General features: G+C 42.8%; 1 long non-coding RNA gene across 1 annotated transcript; it reads left to right on the forward strand.

Moving 5' to 3' along the window:
- The first annotated feature begins 252 nt into the window (after positions 1 to 252).
- LOC134349483 (uncharacterized) lies at positions 253 to 12,855 on the forward strand. Its single transcript, XR_010018692.1, has 3 exons — positions 253 to 370; positions 5,584 to 5,635; positions 12,718 to 12,855. It is a non-coding gene; the product is annotated as an uncharacterized LOC134349483 (long non-coding RNA).
- The last annotated feature ends 2,268 nt before the right edge of the window (positions 12,856 to 15,123 follow it).

Raw genomic sequence — 15,123 nt, forward strand, 5'->3', positions numbered from 1 at the left:
CTTAGCAGCGGTTTCGGGACGTTTTATTGCACGAGTCTTATAGACGGTACGTCAGATGGAGGTGGGAGAAAATGATTGAGGCATGCGGTCCCCAAGCCAGAGGAGGGATAGTGACTGGGCTGAGCGGGTCCTCCACCAAGAGAGGGCGTTCCAGGTCGGAGATGGGCTAATGAGGGAGGGTCCTCCGACGCATAGAGGGCGCAGGTTTCGCTCAGGTCGCTGCTGTTTGCAGCGCGGGTCTAGTGCCACGTAATCAGGGTGAAAGGTCGAGCGGGAGGCGGTGGAGCTCAGCCTAGCGAGAGGCAGCCGTAGAGCTACTTGTCCCGGTGGACAGCTGCTGTTTGCAGCCCATTGAATTAGAGTCGGCTCGGTGAGTTCACAAAGGAAGGAAACAAAAGTTAGAAGAGAGTTCAGGGAAAAGCCTTTGATTTTGTGTGGCGTGGTTGAAGGAGAGCTGGTGAGGAACAGGTAGTGGGGGAAGGTGGACATGGAGTAAAGGTAAGGCAAGGAGTGGGTGAACCTGGAGAGCGAGAGCGGTTTAAGTGAGGGTGGCTGAAAGAGAGAGAGGTTTAGGGAGGGTGAGCGAGGGGGAGGTTTAGGGAGGGTGAGCGAGGGGGAGAGGTTTAAGCGAGGGGGAGGTTTAGGGAGGGTGAGCGAGGGGGAGGTTTAGGGAGGGTGAGCGAGGGGGAGAGGTTTAGGGAGGGTGAGCGAGGGGGAGGTTTAGGGAGGGTGAGCGAGGGGGAGAGGTTTAGGGAGGGTGAGCGAGGGGGAGGTTTAGGGAGGGTGAGCGAGGGGGAGGTTTAGGGAGGGTGAGCGAGGGGGAGGTTTAGGGAGGGTGAGCGAGGGGGAGAGGTTTAGGGAGGGTGAGCGAGGGGGAGAGGTTTAGGGAGGGTGAGCGAGGGGGAGAGGTTTAGGGAGGGTGAGCGAGGGGGAGAGGTTTAGGGAGGGTGAGCGAGGGGGGGAGGTTTAGGGAGGGTGAGCGAGGGGGAGAGGTTTAGGGAGGGTGAGCGAGGGGGGAAAGGTTTAGGGAGGGTGAGCGAGGGGGAGAGGTTCAGGGGAGGGTGGGCGAAGGGGGAGGGGTTCAGGGGAGGGTTGGCGACAGGGGAGGGTTGGCGAGGGGGTTGCGGTACAGGGGAGGGTGGGCGAGGGGGTTGCGGTACAGGGGAGGGTGGGCGAGGGGGTTGCGGTACAGGGGAGGGTGGGCGAGGGGGGTGCGGTACAGGGGAGGGTGGGCGAGGGGGTTGCGGTACAGGGGAGGGTGGGCGAGGGGGTTGCGGTACAGGGGAGGGTGGGCGAGGGGGGTGCGGTACAGGGGAGGGTGGGCGAGGGGGGTGCGGTACAGGGGAGGGTGGGCGAGGGGGGTGCGGTACAGGGGAGGGTGGGCGAGGGGGGTGCGGTACAGGGGAGGGTGGGCGAGGGGGAGAGGTTCAGGGGAGGGTGAGCGAGGGCGAGAGGTTCAGGGGAGGGTGGGCGAAGGGGGAGGGGTTCAGGGGAGGGTTGGCGAAGGGGGAGGGGTTCAGGGGAGGGTTGGCGAAGGGGGAGGGGTTCAGGAGAGGGTTGGCGAGGGGGTTGCGGTACAGGGGAGGGTGGGCGAGGGGGGAGCGGTACAGGGGAGGGTGGGCGAGGGGGGAGCGGTACAGGGGAGGGTGGGCGAGGGGGAGCGGTACAGGGGAGGGTGGGGGAGGCGGGAGCGGTACAGGGGAGGGTGGGGGAGGCGGGAGCGGTACAGGGTGAGTTTAGGGGTTGAATGTTAGGTTTAGCGGAGGGTGGGGGAAGGGAAGAACAAGAATGTGGTTTAGGGAGAGGTTTGTGGAGGGCACGCAGTTTAGAGAGATTAGGGGAGATGGGGTGTGTTTTAGGGAGAGTGGTGGGGGAGTGGTTTAGGGGTTGAAGGAGAGTGTTGTGGGGCGCAGGAGTGGGTGGGAGGAGCAGTACAGGATGGAGTTAGAGATTGGGAAGTGAGGCTTGAATGAGTGGACAGAAGAGTTAGGAGTGGGTGAGTAGGGAGTGTATCACTTGTATGTTGTGATTTCTGTGGCAACAGTTCAGTGTTATATGTAAAATGATTATGTTACAAAAAGAAACAAAAATATAAGTTGTACAAAAAGAGAATGAAGAGTTACTGGTTCATTCAGAGGGGAACAAGCTGTACCTTGAGTATGTGTCTTCAGGCTCCTGTACCTTCACTGTGATGGCAATAATGAGAAGATGCATGTCCTGGATGGTAAAGATTCTTAATGATGGTTGCTTCATTCTTGATGCATGGCTTTGTGAGGATGTCTTTGATTGTTGGGAGACTGGTGTCTATGATGGAGGCAGTTGAGCTTACAACTTCCTGCAGCTTTTTCTAATCTTGTGCATTGGCTCCTTCATACCAGACATTGATGCAGCCTGTCAGAATGGTCTCCAATGGTACATCTGAAGTAATTTGCTGGAGTCTTTAGTAACATACAATCTCTCGTCAGACTCCTAATGAAATAAGTAGCTGTGATATATAGAAAGCTGGTGTGGGAGATGGGGTTTGTCTGAGGTGGAGAGGATTCAAGAGACTACAGATGCTGAAATTTGGAGCATCAAACTCAGCAGGTTGAATTGCTGAGTTTGAACAGTGAATGGGCAAAGTAACCCTTAATCAGGACAGAGGAACGTGCGTTGGTAAAGTGAGTGTGAAGTTAGGATGGATTGAAGATGGAGGGGCAAAGGATGCAGGTGGCTGTGTATTGTTGGATTGGAGCAGCTCGAGAAAGGAGGATAATTGTGCTCAAGTTGGTTGTAGGCAGGGTAGAGGGAGTTTGTGTGGAAAATAGATCAGTGGGATTTGTGGTGTATACTGCTTTGTCAAAAACTTGTGTTTTTATTGTACATCATTAGACTTTTTAAAAGGAGATCACTTATTTGTGAATGTATCATGATTCTTTGTGCAGAGATATTACCTAAATTTCTTAATAGGTAATAGGTATTCAGTTGTACACTCTCCCTAAAATGGATGTAAAGCTGAGGAGAAACCTCTGACTATATTTAAAGTGTATTCCTGAACATTACATCCTTTCTACAGCTGTTCATTGTCATTTCATGAGTGGATAGTTGTTTATGATTAAATATGAAATTTTGTTCTCCCTGGCAGTCTCTTATTCCCAGGACTTTGCTTTTGCGTCCTTTAATTAGTTGTTGCATGGTGCATTGGCTCTGCTAATGTTTTTACCTGGCTTGTTTGGGAAATCCTAGACAATAATTTGTTTCTTTCTCATGATTAAGCTTGCTTGTGCAGAAACATATCCTGGCATTCCTTAGCAAGGCAGTTATATATCAGATTGGAGTGGTTCTCTCTGACGGTAGTCTGGCTTTCTTGGCTTTACTGACAAACATGGAAATGCAGGTCTAAGTAACAAGGTTCCAAGTGCAGTTAGCTTGGTGCACCTCTTCAAAGTTCGAAGTAACTTTATTATCAAAGTACATATGCTGTATGTCACCATATACAATCTTGAAATTCATTTTCTTGTGGATAGGAACACAAACCACACAGACGGACAGACAACAAATATATAAAAGAAGGCAAATGTCTTATTTATTTAGAGATACAGTGAGGAATAGACCCTTTCAGCCCTTCAAGCCCCACTGCCCAGCAACCCCCAACTTAACCCTAACCTATGCTCTGGATGATTTACACTGACCAATTGACCTACTTATCAGTACATCTTTGGACTGTGGGAGGAAACCAGAGCACCCGGGGAAAACCCATGCACTCCATGGGGAGGACGTAAAGACCACTTACAGAGGATGCCGGGATTGAACTCCAAACTCTGTCGCCTGAGTTGTAATAATATTGCTACGCTGCTGTGGCACCCAGCTATGCTATCATGGCACCCAAATACAAAAAAAAACTGAAATCATGATTTGTAGAGTCCTTGAAAGTGAGTCTATAGATTATGGAATCAGTTCATTATTGAGATTAGTGAAGTTATCCATGCTGGTTCAGGAGCCTGATGGTTGAAGAGTAATAATTGTTCCTGAATTTGGTGGTGTGGGACCTAAGGCTGTTGTATCTCTTTCCTGAAGGCAGCAGTGAGAAGACAGCATGGTGGATGGTGGGGGTTCTGATGATGGATACTGCTTTCTTGTGGCAGCGCTGTTTGCAGATGAGCTCAATGGTGGGGAGGGCTTTTCCTGGGCTAGTGTGTGAACACTACTTTTTTTATATAGGCCTTTCCATTAATGGGCATTGGTGTTTTCATCCTAGGCAATAATGCAACCAGTAAGGATACTCTCCACTGTGCATCTATCTTCAGTCTAACAGTGGAGGCCAGTGTTGCCAAAATTGCCCTACAGGCAAAGATTAATTTAAGTTTCTTTTCGAATCATTTTAGTTTAGTTAAATGCTTTAAACTGTATTTTTAGTTAAGCATTTTAATTGTAAATGTTAATGATTTGCACCATTTAACTGTTTTTAGTTATCTCTTCTAAGCACTGTCAAGGATAGAACATTCCTATTGCCTTTGGAAGCCCAGCTGCTAAGATTGGTTTCACATGGTTTGGGCCAGTAAGAACTGGCCCCAAACTGAACGTGTTAAGTTCAGTTGACGGATGCCTCAGGTAGTAGTTCTGGATGGGGAGTATAGGCTACCAAATTCAAGGCATAAGTAAAACTAAACTTGTTTGAAGTATAGGACACCTTCACTGTTGAAACAAGCTTGTGGAAGAATGTCAGGTATCAAATTTGTACCTTAAGAACTTTAGGAAAACTGTTAATTAAGTAAAATTGAGGAGGAAAGGGGATGATATTTTGCACAATTCCCAACTGACTGAACTGAGTTCTGACAAATTCACTATTGAATATACCAAGTACGTACTAATAGCGAACATTGTAACCTTCAACCTCTATGCAGTGGATGCTTTTTCAAACAGCAACCTGTAGCATTCAGTTATTTTAAGATGTTACAATTTTAAGAGTCATAATAATCAATGAGTGAAAAATTCAACAATTAATCTGATAGTTATACCAAATCAAGTAATGTTAACAGTCTATTCATATTAACTATATTCCAGTTCTTTCATGGCAAATAATATCCTGACAAAATTGTCCAATTTCATACCATAAAGCATGGGCACATAATTAGGCCTTCAGCCCATTGAGCATGTCTGCCTTTTGACCATGGCCAATTTATTTTCCCTCTCAGCCCCATTCTCCTGCCCTCTCCCAGTGATCTTTGACACCCTTGTTAATCAAGAACCTATCAACTTCCGTTTTAAATATACCCAAAGACTTGGCCTCCACAGTCATCTGTGGCAGTGAATTTTGTCTAAAATTCCTCAACTCTGTTATAAAGCAATATCCTTCTATTCTGAGGTTGTACCCTCTGGTCCTTGACTGCCACCATTGGAAACATCCTCTCCTCTTCTACTCTTTCAATATTTGGTAGGTTTCCCCCCCTCCATGATTGTATTTTTAAAATGGTATTATACATAATTTGTAATAAGTAGATAGCATTTTGGAAGGCTGACTCTGAAAATTGTTTAAATCTTACTAGTTAAGTAATTATATGAATCTGGTTTGCTTTTGTTTACTCTGTTAAATGTGTGTCACAGTTAAGTTTCAGACCCAACTAAATGGAACGAGCTTCCAGACGAAGTAGGAGAGGTAGGTACAATTACAACATTTAAGCAATACTTGGACAGGTTTATGTATAGAAATAATTTAAGAGGTGCAGACAGAATGCAGGTATATGGGACGAGCTGAAAACTTTTCCTGGGATTCAATGCTGTTTGTATGCACTCTCTTGGATACAATATTTGAAGTAATTTATACAAAATTTCTATTATGATAATGTCAAACCTTCATTATACAATGCTTTGTGTTATGGCAGCAGATTTAAAGTCTTAGTAAAAATCCTTTATTGTTTAAAGCATCAAAAATAGCACTCTCAGACCAAATTGAAAGAAAATGGTGGTTTGATTGTTGTTCCTTCCAAGTGATATTATCGTCGTCATCTGAACTCTTAGTGCCTAGGTGGCACATGAGGCCTTTTTTTTCGGTCCTGTAGCGGTGAAGATTTTACAGGGTAGGGTTGCTGGCCGTACGCCCAACCCCCAACCTGGAGGACCAGGTGCTGTATTCGTCTGGCCTTTCACCTGGAACCTGCCCAGCAAGGTTGAACCTACCAGGGACTGCAGTCCCAGCTGGTATAACTCTCAGAATCATTATGGCAAACAAACTTCCCCGCCACGATAAGGAACAGCGCATAGGGAGGAAGCGATATTATAGGACGACTGTAATTATACCATCATTCACATTTGGAGGGAGCTTTTTGACAAATCATTTAAATGTGTAAATAAACCAAATCAACAACAATTTAAAATATCTTGCACAGGTAAAATGCAGTAAACATGCAAATTATCTTGGACATTCATTGAATTTCACTTTTTTTGTGGAAGTGGAGGCACCGGCCCCTTTTAGATTCAGAAATTTATTGTGGTGAATAGAGAAGGTATTCTGAAATGTGCATGTCTGAGTTGTCCAAATTAAAGTAGCAATTGGTGTATTTTGAGTGACACAACATAGTAAGAAAACAGAGAAAACTCCAAAAACCTCCAAGAGAGAGTTCTGAATAAACAACAGGCTTAGAATGGGTGAGTAGCTGAAAGTAATATATTAGCAATATAAAAATTATTGAAGAGATGTGTGTGATTCTTTAGCCAGGAACTACTGTTGCTTCCTAGTTAGTTCTGGCTTAATTTCTTCAGTCTAGTTTTAATTTTAACTCCAGTTATATAATTTAATACCTGTTTTATAACCTGGGCTGTAAAATGACATAACTATGAAAATGGTTCATTAGACAGTCAAAAGTAAACTCTGAACAATTATATTTACCCAATCATCTTTTTGTCTGAATTTGCTTGTACTATATATGTAGTTATGCCATTTTTCCATTGATGGCAGCAAAATAAGCAACAAGATGTCTCAATTTTGTGTGATTTTTTGCAGTGTTGGTTTTCTTTTGTTCAGTACTGAATACAGGATAAATTTCATACCCGAGATTGCTTCCTTCACAACGGATGAATCAAGGTTAGAATTGGTGCCATCTACCATGGTCATATGATATGGAGGATTAACCACAGAATAGCATTATTCAGCTGAATGACTTTTCTGCATCATAATTTCAGTGGTTCAGTGTGAGCTGTTGGAAATGCTGCAGCTTTTTCGTTCTACTACTAGTCACACAAACATTTTTTTGCCTCTGCAAACCTGTGGTTCAATTCAATGCAGCAGGCAACTTCACTGGTTGTGTTCCATAAAATTATGCAAATTGTGATTTTATACCATGTGCTAAAATGCTAAACAAGATTGTCATGAAAATCCTATTTTGTTGATTTAGTTGCCCATTTGCAACCATTTAACAACATTGTATATATAATGAGAACTGTTAAATGTGTTAGAAATACATTGATCTTTTATGTGAATGTGTTCCTTCAACTCCCTAATTGCATTACCAATGTCCTTTGAAATCTTATTTATATGATAAAGAACAGATTTTTTTCCCCTTCAAGTTGATTCTGATTCCTCAGGCCTGTGTTTTCATATACTCAGTTATATGCCAGAATAACTAGCATTGTACATCTGGGAATGTCGGTAGGTTTCACTCTTAATTTGCAATCCCTCTGAGAATGAAATTAAGTGAGTTCTTTGCTTTGATGATCACTAATTTTCCTACTTGTTGCCAAATAGAAGGCCACTCAACCCATCAGTCCATGCCAGCGTGTAGAGGAAGACTCTTATTCCACTTCCCCACTCCACTTATTTCCCTATGCATTCTGCATCATATTCTCCCTCAGCTCTCTCTCTAATTAACCTACCTTGCACACATGGGAGCAAACTGATGCACTGGGTGGGAAACCATGTGGTTGCGGAGCAAGTTTGCAAACTCCACATGGGATCAGAGCCCGACAGCAGCAATAATAACTGTGCGACCGTGCATCCTTGTATTGCTGTTCTTGCATGGCAAAATGGATAATTTCTTCTCTTTCAATATAATAAAAATTTAAAATATCATGAACAACTTCCATGACTACCCACCTGGATATTTTCAGTTTTGTTGATTTTTGTGGGAAAAGGGGAGAGTTCAGATCATACTCAGACATCCCACTCTGCAAAAACTCATTTCAGGGAGGTTGCACCATCAATTTGCGGGAGAGTCCCGGAACTTCCGGGAGAGGTGGGACGTCTGCAATAGAGTAGCTCCTTAGTAGCTAGCCAGCTAGTTGAAATAACATTAGCTATGCTAGTGAACGAATGACACCTGTTAAACTCACCTCAACATGTCTTTTACAGTCTTAACCCACCATGGGCAATAGAAAAGTTACTGTTGCAAACAGTGCAGCAAGCAACACTGTCATTATTTTGACCCCTATTAGGCAGGGGTGCACTTCAGAGTAGTCTGGGGTGATGTACGTTTTATATATTTTTTGGAACACTCTGCCATGGTGCTCTCTCGCACTCTCGCTTTCTCTCTTGCTCTCACTCTCTCTTGCTCTCGCTCTCTCTTGCGCGCGCTCTGTCTCTTGGTCGCTCTCACGCTCTGTCTTGCTTTCTCTCGCTCGCTCGCTCTGAAAAAAATTGATTTCCGTGATATTGTATGTAATTTGTGGGCATCAGGGAGCCACTATTAATATGCAGGAGACTCCCGGAACTTCCGGGAGAGGTGGGATGTCTGCATACTTTTGTCCTTGTGGACTTTAAAGCAAACTATATACAAACTAGTTTTGTTAATCAGAAGACTGAATTTTGAATGAGTGTTGCAAGTACTTAAATGAGTTGGGTCTTGGCACTTGTAATCAGCATCCAAAAAGGGGCATATCTGGAAATTCTTGGTTAATAACAGCTGATTGTCAGCAGCCAGTGTAAGAGGAGGTCAGTGGTGGTGTGGAGCTGAGGTTTTGGCTCAGGAGGTTGTAATGTGAAGAGGCAGAGTTAGTGACCTAGGCATGGGGAGCGAGAACAACTCCTTTACAAAAAACATATAAGGACAGGTAAGATTTTATTTTGTTCACTCATAGTCCTTGAATTAGTTATGCGAGATGGTAGTTTGGGCAGTGGAATAAGATCATAAGACATTGGAGTAGAATTTGGCCATTTGACCTATGAAGTCTGCTCTGCCATACCATCATGGCAGATTTATTATCCCTCTCAACCCCATTCTCCTGGCTTTTCCCTATAACCAAGAATCAAGAATTTATCAACCTCTGCTTTAAATAACACAATGACCTGGCCTTCATAGCTGTCTGTGGCAATTAATTCCACATATTTCAAAGATTCAAAACATTTTTATTTTCAAAAAACGTGTAAAGAATACTCCTTGAAGTTTGTCTGCTTACAGGCAGCCACAAAGCAAGAGACCTGAATAACCCAAGAAAAAGAGACCAAAAACCACTCAGCAGAGAAAGAGAGAAAGGGAAAAAGCACGTACATCATGCAAACAATCGAAGCAAGCCAGCAGCATCCTTACCAGACTGAATCCCAGATCCGCTGCTGGAGTAGGCCCAAGCGAAGCTTCAGTTCCCAGTTCATTATACTAGCTGGGCAGATATGCACAGCAATCGGATCACTCCACAGCCTCGGCGCCACAGAGAAGGGAATAAACATTTGCAGGAGGGTGAGCGAAATCAGCTCAACCCTTACCTCTATACCTGACGTTCGGCCTTTCATTTTATCTGTGCCAGCAGTTAAATTGTCCAAGCATCAGATAGTGCCACGTTCCAGGACCTGGATCTGGCACCTCATTATACCTGGGCCTCCCAGCCCAAAGCCGTTCTCAATCTCACCATAGCAGCTTAGTGCTTGGAGTGAACCTTGCATCAGAGTTGGGTGAACGGACATTGAAACTCATGTGCATCAACTCCTCTCCAAATTGCTCATCCATCTCCAGCAGTGATATGAACGGATACATTGGTTGTTGATCACTTGATTCTAGCATGGTCCCGGAGGACTGGAAGATTGCAAATGTCACTCCACTCTTTAAGAAGGAAGGAAGGCAAAATAAAGGAAAATGTAGGCCAGTTAGCTTGACTTAAGTGCTTGGGAAAGTGTTTGAGTCTGTTACTAAGGATGAAGTTTCAGGGTACTTGGAGACTAATGATAAAATAAGTCAAAGGCAGCATGGTTTCTGTGAAGGGAAATCTTGTCTGACAAATCTGAGAGTTCTTTGAGGAAGTATCAAGCAGGGTGGAATAAGAGTCAGTGCATGTCATTTACTTGGATTTTCAGACGGCACTTGATAAGGTGCTGCACATGAGGCAACTTAAGATAAAATCCTATGGCATTACAGGAAAGATACTGGCATGGATAGAGGAATCGCTCACAGACAGGAGGCAGCGAGTAGGAATAACGGGGCCTTTTCTGGTTGGCTGCCGGTGATTAGTGGTATTCCTCAGGTCAGTATTGGGATCGACTTTTCACATTGTTTGTCAATGATTTGGATAATGGCTTTGACTTTCTGACAAAGTTTGCAGATGATAAGAAGATAGGTGGGGGTAGGTAGTGCTGAGGAAGCCATGCGATTGCAGCAGAACTTAGAAAATGGGCAAAAAAGTAGCAGATAGTATTGGGAAATGTATGATGACACATTTTAGTAAAAGGAGCAATATTGTGGAAGATTATTTAAATGGGAAGAATGTTCAAACATCAGAGGTGCAGAGGGATTTAGGAAAACTCGTGCAAGACTCCCAAGAGGTTAACTTGCAGGTTGAGACTGTGGTAAATAAGGCAAATGCAATGTTATCCTTTGTTTCAAAGGAATAGAAAATAAAAGCAAGGAGTTAGCACTAAGCCTTTACAAGATGCTATTCAGGCCGCACTTGGAGTATTATCAGCAGTTTTGGGCCCCATATTCCGGGAATGAAGGGGTTAAGATGTGACAAGCGTTTGGCAGCTTTGGGCCTGTACTCACTAGAATTTAGAAGAATGCGGGGGGATCTCATTGAAACCTACTGAATGTGGAGAGGATGTTTCCTATGGTGGGGGGTATCCAGAAATAGAGGGCACAGCCTAAAAATTGAGAGGTGACCTTTTACAACAGAAGTAAGGAGGAATTTTTTTTAGCCAGAGAGTAGTGAATCTGTAGAACACTCTACCACAGACTGTAGTGGAGGCCCAAGTCCGTGCATATATTTAAGGCGGAAGTTGATCGTTTCCTGTTCGATCAGGGTTTCAAAGGATATGGTAAGAAGGCAGGTATATAGGGTTGAGTGGGATCTGAGATCAGCCATGATGGAATAGCGGAGCAGATTGGATGGGCTGGATGGGCTGAATGGCCTAATTCTGCTCTGTGTCTTATGGTCTCGTATGGAACTCTGCAAACCCGGTCGCTTGAACATGTTGCACCTCGTAAAGCCCCAGCTCGGTTCATCCCTCAAACCCACCTCTCCTTTTTTCTTCAGAAAGGATGTGTTAAGTAATGTTTTCAGTTGAATCTCTTGCCTTATGATTTACCAGTAAGCTGTTACATCTTTGGTAATATCTTAAACCTCTCCTCTTCTCTGTCCTAAAGGGATATCCTTTTATTCTGAGGGTGTTCTCTCTGATCCTAGACTCCTCCACAATTGGAAAAATCCTCTCCACATCCACTATGTAGGCTTTTCAATTTTCAATAGGTTATTATTGAAACCCACCATCTCTACCAGCTGGATGGACAAGTACAGTAAAAACATGGAAAACGCCTCCCCTTGGAAGTTTCCTTCTAAGCCACCCTCCATCCTGACTTGGAAATGCTCAGTGTCCACTTTATTACGTACATCAACTCGTCAATGCAAATATTCAAGCAGCCAATCTTGTGGTGGGAACTCAGTTTAAAAAAAAACATGTAGACATGCACAAGAGGCCTAGCCACTGTTCAGACCAAACATCAGAATGGGGAAGAAATGTGATCCAAGTGACCTTGACCATGAAACAATTGTACTGCATATGTGGGAAGTCAGGGAACCTAATGGTCTCCCCTGGTAAATACATGTGTGCAGATCCTGGAGACCAGGTCAAAGAACTGGAGCTACATCTGGAGGTACTCTGGATAACCTGGGAAGCTGAGGGCTTCATAAGTAAGACTTTTACTGAGGTGCTCATATCCAAGGTAAAGGCTTCAGATATATGGGAGAGGTAACGCAAGTGGGCAGTCAGTGCAAGTTTCTCTTGTGGCCATTCCCTTCAGCAACAAGAGTACCCTTTTGATGCTGCTGTGGAGGATGACCCATCAGTGGCTTGCCTCTGGGGCTCAGCTGGGAAGGGTAACATCAGACAAATAGATTTTGTGTGGTCGTGCAGTCCTATTTTCGCACTTGGTCATTAAAAAAGGAGTTTGCACAGATTACGCTGTCCTTCAAGTCACACATGTGTAAAATGTGGTTGAGGTTAAGGTTGACAAATTTTCCAGTTCTAAGGGACATTGAATCTTGTGGGATTTTAATCTCAGCTCAGTAACTGTGACTAATGCCTTTTTCTACAGATTGTTTAGATTCCTAGCTTCTTTAATGGGATATTGTACTTGTGTCCAAATCAATTGTGTAACTATTATCTTAACCACTATGCTACCATACTCAGTGTATATTTAATACTTTTTGCCCAATAGCGATGATTTTCATAGGTTCAATTAGGAAAATTCCCATTTAACAATTCAGTGTTCGGTAATAGATTAATTAAAAAGTACTCTCTAAGATATGTAATTACTTGTTTTACAGAACTGAAGGAATCAAATGAAAGAATAGCACATTCAAGACGGCATCTGCAGTACAAATCAAGACAATCACCTAGCTTGAGTGTTATTTGCACTGTACGTTGCAACTCTTGTTTATCACTTTGCAATATTTAAAAAATGAGGCAGCTGAAAGGAAAACCAAAAAAGGAAACTTCAAAAGACAAAAAGGAACGGCGGCAAGCCATGCAAGAAGCTCGAAGTCAAATCACCACCATAGTGTTTCCCACATTAGCTGTGGTTGTGCTGTTGATTGTTTTGTTTGTTTACGTGGCTACTCGACCAACTATTGCATGAGAGAAAAATTACAAAGCTTTTCATGAAGAAATTTCATCTTGGCTACAATGGATTTAAAATGGAGTAAATCCAACCAGGGTTAAATGCTTCACAATTCTAGAAACATTTTTCTGTCCAATTGCAGTTCCATTCTTATTGGTCTTGACACGTGTTTAAAGAGTATTATTGCCACTGGTACAGTATAAATAATATATGCTAATTTCTCTCATGTGCCTTTGAAATTTTCACCAGACAGTATGTTTCTCTCTTCTCCACCCCCTCCCCACACACACACCCCTTAAAGTTAAGTTATCTGGAACGTTTCCAGTATTTTGTGCAGAAGTTGAGAACAAACCCTAATTCAAAAATAATGTCAGATGCCAATTTGTTGCATTTTCTGTATAGTAATATGTTTTAAATAAGACTCTTCAATGAATTTCACTCTTGCCAAAGGACAATCCATTCTTGTATTGGGAAAGTATCACTTAAAATGCAATGAATATAAATTGTAAATGTTTATTTTTAGAATAAAATCAATGTTCATAATTTTTCAAATATATATTTTGCGGTTTTAAGGAACGTGGAGAAGTCTCTTTTGCCAATTGTTTTAATATATACCAAAAGCATTTCAGACTTGTGCTGTGGGCAGTCAGATGATGCTAATTACTGGAAAAATTGACTGATAAGCTCATTATTCCATCACTTCTCAATCCTCTTCCTGAATGAATCTACCTCCTTCAGTAATCAGATGCTTTAGTTAAAAAGTGATTTTTGTCTTGGTGCTTTTGCAGGGAGAATGAAATAATTGAACCCTGGTTGTTGGAAGGGGTATTTTCACCAACTTTACCACCGGAAATTGGACCAGTATACTATTTTTTTGGCCAAAGAAAATGTCTGCCTTTCATGGGATTTACTAAATGTCTTCGAACTGGGTAGGATGGTCACTGATAATTGTGGCACTATATATTTATATTTTACTGCATAGGCCCATACAGTGTTCCTGCTTTTGTCTTGCTCTATGATTTATGTAGATTTACTATATTAAGTCTTTTATTCTATACCAGTTACAATAAAATCAAAGCATCTCAGCAGTCTGGGTTGCAGCTACAGGTGTACAGAAGTTGACATTTTTGAATCTGTGCCCTTACAAGTGATTGAATATCTTGCAAGTCTTTTTTTGTCCTCAGAATCATTGGCTGTGGCTCCTAATTTGATAGTGCATGCAAATTTAAGCTTTGCTACCTAATTTTAAATCATACTGTACAGCAAGAAAAGCATTATCTGTAACACAACCTGTGGAATACTGATGCTCACCAGCAGGTGTGCAGAGGAGCCACTTTATCTCCATTCCCCCTTTATCTATGTCAAAACACTTCAGAAAGCCTAGTTAAAGCCCTTACTGCCAATCTTCATTTGTCAATTCAGTGCTTAACTCTGTGCCACTTTCCATTATTTTAGTTCACCTTTTCCAGGAAGATAAGGAGGAAGTCTCAGCAAAGAAACTACCTTGCTTGTTTGAATCAACTTGGTAACTTTTAATTTGATGCTGGTGCAAGTTAAATTGTTAATTATCTTTTAGCTGGGAAAATGTGAATGTGTTAATGTATTATTCTTTTCAAGTTGGGTGGGAGAGTGGTGAGGCCTTAATTTTTTTGCCATAATTTTATTCCTTGAGGGAATTTCTCCACATTTAAAAACATATAGACAGGATTTATGCTAGTTTTTTTTGGATGCAGTTACCTTTATTGGAAGTAGGTCAAAACAATATCAAGTCTTGAACTTTGTAAGTGCCGCCTGCATACAACGCAAAGCCTGTTTCTTAAGTCCTGATGCAGGGTCTCAGACTGAAATGTTGTTCATCCTTGTATCTCCATAGATGCTGTATGACCTGCTGAGTTTCTCCAGCAGTGTTTTCTTTGTTTCAGCATCAGCAGGCTTTTGTCTCCATTTTTCTATCATAGCTTCTTTAATAAAGAAATTTTACCCAATATTGACCACATTAAGGGTTTGAATTACCATAGTAAGCTCTGCCAAATTCACCCATTTATGAGCCTATTGGTGATTCTAAAACTTCAGCTTTTCTTACTAGTGTATAGGCATGAAAGGGCACATTTTT

The sequence above is a fragment of the Mobula hypostoma genome, chromosome 7 (genome assembly GCF_963921235.1).
Source record: "Mobula hypostoma chromosome 7, sMobHyp1.1, whole genome shotgun sequence".
Lineage (NCBI taxonomy): Eukaryota > Metazoa > Chordata > Chondrichthyes > Myliobatiformes > Myliobatidae > Mobula > Mobula hypostoma.